General features: G+C 43.0%; 1 protein-coding gene across 4 annotated transcripts in view; it reads right to left on the minus strand.

Annotated features, from left to right (window-relative positions):
- Positions 1 to 8,799, minus strand: part of MRTFA (myocardin related transcription factor A) — a gene marked incomplete at its 5' end in the record, with an annotated part of 151,195 nt that extends 142,396 nt beyond the window's left edge. For 3 of the 4 annotated variants that reach the window (XM_081130599.1, XM_081130598.1, XM_081130596.1), the window contains one exon: positions 8,562 to 8,784. Of the gene's footprint in view, positions 1 to 8,561 lie in introns of all 4 variants that reach the window. The other variant, XM_081130597.1, reaches the window with a different exon arrangement.
- Between the last annotated feature and the right edge of the window lie 756 nt (positions 8,800 to 9,555).

Here is a 9,555-nt window from a genome sequence, read left to right on the forward strand (position 1 = left end):
CATTAAACTCCAAAACACATCACTACTATCTCCAAACAGTAGGGAAATTTATTATGCTTTTTTAAAACAAAACAAAACAAAACAAAACAAAGAAGTGGTCAGAAGAGATAAAGAGGGTCATACAGGTAAAGTTTTGAGGATCCATGTTCTAGAAAGTTTTCTAAACTCACTTGATGAAGGTGAATTTTGGAGGGTATTCAAAAATCCCTTAACACTCTCCAAATAGAACAAAAGGTTACACTATAATTAACTCAGTTTTATTTAGGCACCCAACAGGTTATTAAACATGTTGAAAATAAAATGTCATGAATAATTTACCCAAACTGTACAGATCATGCCAAGTTTTCATACAAATCATTTCTGCCAGGTTCATTTTCAGAATTAGCTTTCGGGTAAAAGTCAAAAGATTTTTTTTAAATAATAATAAAGTCAATCATGCTGCAGAGTAACTGATTTAGAAAAATGATTAAATTGCTTGACTCAATGTATAAACATGGTCATGATAGATATCACACAAATGAACCACACCATCTATGAACTTCTACTGGGTAAAAGAAAAAATTTAAAAAAATTCTTTCTTTAATTTCAAATAATCATTAGCCTATAATCTCATTATATTTCCTGGTTCCTTACTCCCATTCCAGACTCCCCCAACCTCTAGAAACAAAAAATCTGAACACAAGGAAACATTAACAAGATAATGTGAAATGATTCACTGAATCTATAAAATAGAATTTAAAATACCACCACATCTTCGCCTTCAATGCCACGACCTCAGGGCATTAACCTAGACTGTTAGAATTAAAGAGTGAAAGGCTCCTGAAAGGAAGTTTTAGTTCAAGTGATTTTTCAGTAAAAGTGTATCAAGAAGCCCTAGCTGTTGGATCAGCTGGTGGAGCATCATCCTGTGCATTAAAAGGTTGCAGGTTCCATTCTTGGTCAGGGCACATACCTAGGTTTCAGGTTTGGATCCCAGGTCAGGGGCGAGTACTGGAGGCAACCAATTGATGTTTCTCTCTCTCTGTCCCTTCTCCTCTCTCTAAAAATCAATGAACGTGTCCTCAGGTGAAGGTTTTTTTTTTAAGTGTATCAAGAATAAAAAAGAAAACTACCCTTACTTTTCATTCCTAAATTGTTTCCCCATCTCTACCTCTTATGGGAAAAGCAAGATAACAGATATAAGGCAAATTTTGAAATTTAACCTCAAATATATCCACCATATAACGAAATATAAAATCAACAATAAAACCAGTTTCACAACCATGATAACATCACACTCATACCAAAATGGGACACGGTGTGTCCTAACATATAAGGACAGGACAACTTTCCGAGTTCCTGTAAGTTCTGTGGTAGTGAAACTATGTACAAATTCACCACGATTAAGAGACTTTGGCATCACTGACACCATTTACAGATACTGAAACACTGACAATTTTTTTTTTAATTTGGACATTATAGCATGCCCTTATTTAGTATTTATTATGCAATTCCAGGAATAACAACAAGATACATATAAGAAAAGAATATTTTGATTACTACCATAAAGAATTCTCACTATACTGCCCAGCCGGGCGTGGCTCAGCGGTTGAGCGTCTACCTGGGATCCAGGCGATCGGGGTTCGATTCCCGGTCAGGGCACATGCCCGGGTTGCGGCCTCGATCAATGACTCTCTCGTCGTTGATGTTTCTATCTCTCTCTCTCCCTCTCCTTTCCTCTCTCTGAAGTCAATAAAGATATAAAAATAGATAAATAATTTAAAAAAAAAAAGAAAGAATTCTCACTATACTGACATTTTTCATGCAAAATAAAGTGAACAGGAACAGACATTTACTAGTGGAAAAAATAGGCACTTCATATACTAATGTAGGGAGTCAGCATCTTTTAATTCTAAGACAGACCTGGGTTCAAATCCTTAGTGTGATCTTCCTAAATTAGTTCATCTCTCCAAGCTTCTCTTTCCTCATCTGCAAAATGGTACTACTACGTACTTCACAGAGATGGTGAAGGTTAATAAGGTAGCACCATGATGATGCCACTGTCACTTCCATTTAAATTCCCCATAATCCTTACAACAAACTCATGCTGTAAGAATTATTAACTCCATTTTACAGATGAGGAAACTGAGTCACCAGATGGTTAAGAAGTGAGCTTATGGTTACACAGTTGACAGCTATCAGAACCTAACTCTGTTCATGCCCTTGACATGTTACCTCACTAGTTATTTTATTCTCTCATACTAGGGAATTTATAATTTTTTTCAAATTATACCCATTATTCTTTAAATTTGGATACCAGAAAGGTTTTTCAAAAAAAAAAAAAGTCACATGTAGTCAATAATATTGTGGTAAGTTTGCATGATGACAGATGATTACTAGAATTATTGGGGTGGTCACATGTAAGATATAAAAATGTTGAATTAATATACTGTACACCTGAAACTAATGTAAGTAACATTGTATACCAACTATACTTAATAAAAAATTTTATAAAGAACCAGGTTTTAGAAAAACCTGTAAGTAGCCCACCTATCTTCAAATTCAGTAACAAATACAGGATACACTCCAGATTTTGAAATGAGCTATCCAAATTACTCATTATCAGCACTCATTTACACAGGGAATGATTTCTAAATGCATATGAACAAGAGTGAATGGGGAAGCAATGAACCAGATATACCACCAAAGTGAAAATATGGTACCTAAAGAAAAGAAAAAAGAAACTTTTCACAACACTCAGTCTTCGAAGCATTCTGCAGATGTCCTATTATTGCTATGTGAGCCAGCCTTAAATACTGAGTGAATATCTGACCCAGGCTCAGCCACTAGACTGCTGTGGAACCTCAAACCATTTAATTTCTCAGTGCCTCCATTCAACCAAACAATGAGAATCGGACTTGAGTCACTGAACCACAGAAGGGAAGAAAACGTAAGCAATTAGCTCCACCCAAAGCACTCTGGCAGATCACCCAATTTCTGCTTTACACCTGCAGTGACATGGAGTTCAATGATCTTTCCTCTTCATAGAAGTAATATAGTATTTTTAAGAATATCTGTAGATTCTTTTGTGACTTAGTCACAAAAGTCCTCATTCTAGGTATTTTTACTATGGGCCCTAGTTCTACCTCTAAGCTCTTCTGAAGCATATGCACCTGTAAGTACTGCTTCTGGCTAAACCCATTTTACAGATAGAGGGCCCAGTAATGTAAAGACCCAAAAGGATATGATATGCCCTTAACAGGCAACTGTGCATTTCCTGAGGTCTTGTTTGAATTATGGAGTTCAGCTAAATAAAATTATTGGTTCACTCTACTTTGTGGAAAAAAATTATTAGACATAGGTAGATACTTGACCTGGAAAAACTGGTACTGAAGCAGCAATGATTGACATTTAAATACCTCTTTCTAAATACATCACTCTACATGCATTCATCTCTGACTCCAACTTCATTCACCCTTGTTCTATGCTAGTGCCAAAAATTAGTAACAATGATGATGATGCATATAAGTTGTTCCAAGGACTTGGCATAATTTTAACTTATTTGATCCTCGAAGCAGCAATATAAAGCAGGCAGCATTACTATCCCCGTTTTAAAATTAGTAAGTCATTAAGAAGATAAAAGTAGAGCCCTGGCTAGTGTGGCTCAGTTGGCTGAGCATCACCGGTGCACCGGAAGGTCGCTGGTTCACTTCTAGTTTTGGGAATGTGCCTGGATTGTGGGCTCGATCCCCAGTGGGGGAGGGGGGGGGAGCCCATCGATGTTTCTCTCTTACCCTTCCTCTCTCTCAAATCAATTTTAAAAACATTTTTTAAAAATAGCCAGAGTATCATAGTCACAAACCCAAGGTCACACAACTAGCAAGTAGTGAAGCCATGATTCAAACTCAGGAAGTCTAGTTGTTATCCTCTTAACTTCTTGCACTCTGCAACTGCTTGTCTCTCATTCTGTTAAGTGACTGTTCTCTTCAATATTAGAAAAATTACTCCACCCCCACCTTACCCAGAGAGATCAAATATTTGTCCTTTGTGTAAATGCCGACCTAGAATACTTAAAACATTTCAAATGGCCCTAATTCAGTGTTCACTTCCACATATTAAATGACCATGCGGAAGGCACACAGTAAGCACTCAATAAATATTTGTGAGTATCTGTTAAAAGAATTAAATCTTTCTCAATTTCCCCAAAAGTAATTGTTCCCTTCTCTGATTCCTTCCCTCCCCTCCCCTAGCACTTTGCACCTTCTTCCAACACTTATTTTTCTATGCTACTCACTAAAGTAGCCAGCCTCCAAGATGGCCCCTGATGATCCTCACCTCCTGGTATTCACATCCCTGTGAAATCCTTTCCCACAATGTGTGATCAATAGAATACTGGACAAAAGATGGAATGTGACTTCTGCGGCTAAATCATAAAAGACAATGCAACTTGGTCTCCTGGATTATTTGCTCTGGAGGAAGTCAGATCCCTGCCATGAAGGCATTCAAGTAGCTCTATGAAGAGGCCCACATGGAGAACTGAGACCTCCCACCAATGGCCTACACCAACTTGTCAGCCATGCAAGTAGCCACCTTGGAAGATTATCCACCAGCCTTAGTCAAGCCTTCAGATGACTGTAACCCTAGATGACATATTCCTGCAATCTTCTGAGACCCTGAGCCTGAGCCAGTCAGCCAAGCTATTCCCAAGTTCCTGACTCCCAAAAACTGTGAGACATGTTTATTGTTGTCTTAAGCACTAACTTTTGGGGTAAGTTGTTACACAACAATAGAAATCTTAACACACTACTATGAAACTTTAAGCTCCTGAGAGCAGAGACTATTTCCTTGATTCTCAAAACTCCAGTAAGGCCTTAGAAATAACCAGTGCCTTATTTGTTTGTGTCAGTGGGCCATTCCCTTTGTTTAATGTTCCTTTTATTCCCAAATTAATCCATTTGTAAACTACTCCCCATACCTATACCTATAATCTGTAATCTATCAATGTCTTCCTTTTTCCCTTTCAAAGACATTCTGAAATATAACCTATACAAAGTTTTTCTCAGCAGATGAAAATGTTCCATATTATGTCAATCAATTCTAACTATCAACCCTAGCATTTCTACTCATAAACACAATTACTCACTATAAATATATATTTGTTCATGCTCATCTTTTATTCAACAAATATTACTGAGCATCTATTATGTCCCAAGAATTGCTCTTGAAGCTAGAAATAAAAAAACAAACACGAATACCCTTGTTTTTGTGGAGTTTATAGTCTAGTATATATTCTTTTCATAGTGGTCTCTCTAAACACAATACAATAACCTTTATTAATATGGCTTCAAAATTCTAATTTCTCCTTTGCAAAATTAATCACTCAAAACTATTTTACCCCTTTCACTGTCTATTTAATTGGTTATATGTCTGATATATTTTACTTTGTATACTTAAGTATTTAAGCTGCAGTCTCAGGAAAAATCCACACCTCTCTATTGTTTAACAATAGAGAATTGCTCCATAGAGAATCTCTATGTATCAATCAATGACTTCCCTTTTTACTGAATGTTTCTATGGCCCACACTTTTTAGCAAATGCCACATTTACAAGCATAAAATGAATACCATTTGATAAAGACAGCCTTGATTTATTATACAAGCTTTAGCAACTCTAATAAATCAAATATGAACATTTCACAGAAAGTAATTTGTAACAGATGTAATAAAATGACACGTAGGTGGAGTTTTCTCACTTCATTTATATTTACTTCTATAAAGCAGAGTGGTAAAAGGAAAAGAGGATATTACAATTTTAAGACAGAGATTCAAGTCCTGGCTCGATCACTAACCTTAGACAAATTATTTTAACTATCCTGAGCCTCAGTTTCCCTATCTTAAAGTGGAGATAAAATCTACCTCACAGAGTTGTGAGGATTAAGTAATACATTAAAAGCCTAACTTAATGCCTGTTACATAGTGGGCACCAAGGAACGTCAATTACCTTCCCCTTCCCTAGGACTTACACCTGGGGTCAGGAGAGTATCAGAATGATCTTCCTCTCCTTCATCAATGAGTTAAGATTCAGCTCAAACATCATCATCATCATCTCTGAAATCCAAAGGAAAAGCTCCCTTGACTCTCCCATACAATTCTGGGCTTGTACTTAGAGTTTACTTCAGTGTTATCTGTCACTTTCTGCTTCTCCCATTAGACTGTGAGCTCCTGATGAGCAGGGACCATATCTCACTTATCTTGACCTCAGCTTTTAGAAAAACATCTGGTACATTACAGGCATGGAACAAAAGTTTGCTGAATGAATAAACGAATGAGTGGATGAAGTCATTACTTAAGGAGTACCCATAATTACTACTGGGTGACCCAAACTTTATGTTTTTGCCCTTTATGGGCTTAGATGCTGTTTTATACTTCTTTTGAATCTCTTCCTCATACCACTCAGCAGTGTACTAAGGACATGGAAAGTCTGCAATAAATACTTTTGGATTATGGGATTCATACTACTCTTCCATCTTACAATTTTACTCTAAATTTAAAAGTTAACCTAATGAATAGGACTTCTGAAAGCCTTTTTAAACAGGAGTTCTTCAACAATTGTTGGCAAATAACTGAAGCAAATGCTAGCACTAGACTACGGTCACTTTTTCTTTGCATGTGTTTTTGAAAAAAGCAGTAATGGTTTCTTCCTAAATTGTTTCATTAAGAAACGGAGTATCATAAAGCCCTTTGATTCACTATGAAAAATGCAGATGACATTAGGCAAAACTTAGTTTAATAACTTTCAGCCAAAGGTTCCCACCCAGCAGTCATGGGGCTGTGGGCCAGCTGGCTGTACCACCTCACCCAGGGGAGATGGCTGCTTTTCAACAGTAAAATCGAATAAGTGAGATTTGGAGGGGTTTTTACTTATTTATTTTGGTCTTTTAAAGGTTTTAAAACAAACAAACTTAGCTTCTTATTGAAAATAAAGATTATGTTACAGACTTTGGTTTCAGGTAGAAAAGATCTGGAAAAGATCTCCAAAACTAGCAACTTGGGGACATTTCAGACAGCTTATGGATTTTAGAGTATGTAAAAATACACGAAGCTAGGTGTAATTTCAAATTACATTTAAGTGATGTATTTCACATTCCTGTATACACACACTTCATGCCAAGTACAGGCTGGTAAGCAGTTAACTGTTCACCAATTGCCCTTTAGTTATGCTACGTAATAGTGAAAAAACAGAGAGAAATTCTGACAAAGCCAAGTTGGGCTGGTGGTGAAATACAAACTGGTCTCTCTTTTGGGATCAAGTACAAGGCTGACGGATGTCTTTTTTTTAAGGATATGTTTTCATCGATTTTTAGAGAGAGAGGAGGGGAGAGGGGGGGAGAGAGAAACATCAATTGGTTGCCTCCAGTACTCGCCCAACCAGGAATCGAACCCGAAACCTTTTGGTGCACAGGACAACACTCAACCAACTGAGCCAACCGGCCAGGGCTGAAAAATGTCTATTTTTTGGACTCAGTGTGCCACACCCGGGAGAGGAACTGGGCGCGAGTAAAGCTGAGGGGTGTAGCCCACGATTCCAGCTTGGGCCTGAGCTCCACCGTGGTCCTCAGTCCTCAGCGTTTGCACAGGTTTCTCGCTCGCCCCCGCCCCCCAGGTCCCGCAGGGAAGCCCTAACCTCCAGACCTATATAGCTCCCTACAGGGCCGCTGGTGACCTGGTTGGAGACCTTGAATGTAAATCAGCATCAATCAGCCCAGGCACCTGGTGGTGAGGCTGAAGCAATCCATCCACATCTACCTGAAGCGCTTAGCAATAAAGCAAAGGTGGCGTGACACACACATACATACATACAAACAAACAAACTGGGCTACCAGTTCTCAACTTACAGCCACCCCATGTGATAGGTGTTATCCCTACTTTCCTAATGAGGAAACTGAGGCCCAAGATTACACAGCTGGCGAATGGCAGGTCTGAACGCCTGACTGGAAGCTCCAGCCCAGCCACTGGAGAATCAATGCTTTCCTACCGGCCAGGGTGGGGGCTGTAATCAAAGCGCCCGGACAAGCACTTTCTTAGACTAAGGGTAAAGTTCCCGGCCGTCAAGTTCCGAATCTGCCAGAGCCCTCACACCTGGAGGCACTCGGGTTGCTCCACAGGCATCAACAAGCCCAGGTGAGCCTCCCTCGCCTGAGAATCCTGGGATTGCACATGGATCCTGAGGGTTCGCGCAAGGTCTCGGGGAAAGCGCCCAAGCCCAGCCCCTCCAGTCACAAAACTCCCGGGGCGCAGTGGGGGCGGGAACCTCCATGTCTCCCGGACCCGCGCAGCCCGACCAGGCAGCGCACAGGTGCACGGCCGCGCCCCGCGCCACCCACCCCGACTCGGCGACCCGGGCGTTGAGGGGCGAAGGGAAGCGGCGGGGGCGACGGTCAGGGGTGGGGGTTGGAGAGCGAGGCCGGCCCGGCCCGACCTCCTCGGGGCACCGGGCGCGGGCCGCGGGCCGGCGGGGAGAAAGGATGCTCGCGCGGGGCGGGGCCGCGGTGGGGGAGGGGTCCCGGCCGGACTCTCACTCACCGCCTCGCTCTCCTCCCGGCCCGAGCTCGGCGGTCCCCGCTCCGGCTCTCACCGCGCGCGTCTCCTCCCGAGGCTCAACGTCCAGCGAGGACGCTCAGAGCTGCGGACAAGTCGGCGCGAGCGGAGGGCGTGCGGCCAGCGGAGCCGAGAGCGTGGGGAAGATGGGACTGTCTTCTCGCCGCCACCGCGGACACCACAGCCACGGCCGCCGCCGGCTCTTCTCAGCCACGGAAGCTGCGGACCCTCCCACCACACCCGCCTCCCGCCTTCCACGCCGCCCGCCGGAGGAGTGATAGCGGCACTGGCCAATCAGAGGCCTTGTGAAGGCCGGCCCGCGGGCTGAGGGGAGAGGCGAGGAAGGGAGGGGCACGAGGGAGAGGAGGCCGGCGGCGGGACTTCCTGTGACTGACGGCCTGGAGCAGCCAATGGGAAGCGGGGAGATGACCTCATCGCTGAGGGAAGTCTGGAACTGGAGGAGCTGGGGCGAGGAGGTGGGAGGAGGCCCGCGACCAGCCGGGGGCGGGACGCTGGGGGCCTTAAAGAAGCCGCAGCCTATTGGTCGCCCAGTCAAGGGAAGGGCGGGGGACTCGGCTGAACCCCGCAAAGTTGCCAGGGGGTCAATGCCGCGAGCTCCTCTGTTGCACTAGTCCTCCCGACCCCATTCCGATTCTTCCGGAAGGCTGAAGGGTCCCGCCTGGGACTCGTAAATCGATTACTCCACTTTCACACTTCCCCAGAGGATACACAATAAATTTCGCTCTGGCCTGGAGCCCTGAATTCCCGTTAGAGCTCCCGCCCCACCGGGGCCCGTCGCCTGAGTCAGTGTCCCCTACGGTGAACTGGGAGGCCGCCGACACGCACCTCCTCCGCTCCACCTGCCTAGACTGTTGAGATCATCAACAGCGAAAGTGCTTCGGGCTTCGAGAAAGAAGGGGGCTGGATGAGCCCGAGAGCTAGTATCGGGAGGCCGCGGGAAGAGCATCTGCAAAGGGGA

This window comes from Miniopterus schreibersii (assembly GCF_964146895.1).
Source record: "Miniopterus schreibersii genome assembly, chromosome: 2".
NCBI classification, from domain to species: Eukaryota; Metazoa; Chordata; class Mammalia; order Chiroptera; family Miniopteridae; genus Miniopterus; species Miniopterus schreibersii.